Source organism: Crocuta crocuta, unplaced genomic scaffold, assembly GCF_008692635.1.
Source record: "Crocuta crocuta isolate KB4526 unplaced genomic scaffold, BGI_CrCroc_1.0 scaffold1307, whole genome shotgun sequence".
In the NCBI taxonomy this organism is placed as follows: Eukaryota; Metazoa; Chordata; class Mammalia; order Carnivora; family Hyaenidae; genus Crocuta; species Crocuta crocuta.
Window position 1 is genome coordinate 594648 of NW_027533394.1, and position 678 is coordinate 595325.

Genomic DNA, 678 nt, shown 5'->3' on the forward strand with positions numbered 1-678 from the left:
GCTTGAGAAGCCCCGCCCCTGCCCCTCGGGAGGGCACTCCTTCCGCGGTGGAGCAGAGTCCCCTACAGGGGACTGCGCCTGAGCTATTCCCGGTCCAACATATCCAATGGTAGAGGATAGTAGAGTCGCTAAGGAATTGGGATCTGATTCGAGGCACGATGGGAGCCGCTAAAGGGTGACGTGATTTGATTTGAGTTGATTTGATTTACGTTTAAAAATTAACAATCTCTCCAGCCGCCTTGTGAAGAATGGGGGGCAAGAAGGCAAGCAGGGACACGGTGTGGAGGGCTGGAGACCAGGGGGACGCCGACCACAGTGAATTACGCCCCCCTCCGCCCCCCGCCAGGCAAACCCTTAGAACACGTACTTTAGGCACATAGTAAGCTCCAAATAAATATCCTCTTTATTGTTCTCCTTGGTATTATGTGGGGTGGTTGTGCGACGGGCAAAGAGTTTATAGAGGATCTGCACCTGTGAATGAATAGGAATTAAAAAGGACCTGGTAGGAGATACCTCTATTAACCGCGCTTCATCTGGGTTGCAGAATGAGATTAGAAGGTGAGAAGAGAGGGGAGCTTTGAATCGGAACTTTAGGTACTTCGGTAAGGTTTGAATTTTTTTAAAGCATGTATTAACTTAGTATTTTAAAGTATAAAGACAAAAGCCTCCATCCAAGGC

General features: G+C 48.8%; 1 pseudogene; it reads left to right on the forward strand.

Moving 5' to 3' along the window:
• The first annotated feature begins 248 nt into the window (after positions 1-248).
• The window catches only part of LOC144218428 (small ribosomal subunit protein uS5 pseudogene), an 11138-nt pseudogene continuing 10708 nt past the window's right edge, over positions 249-678 (forward strand).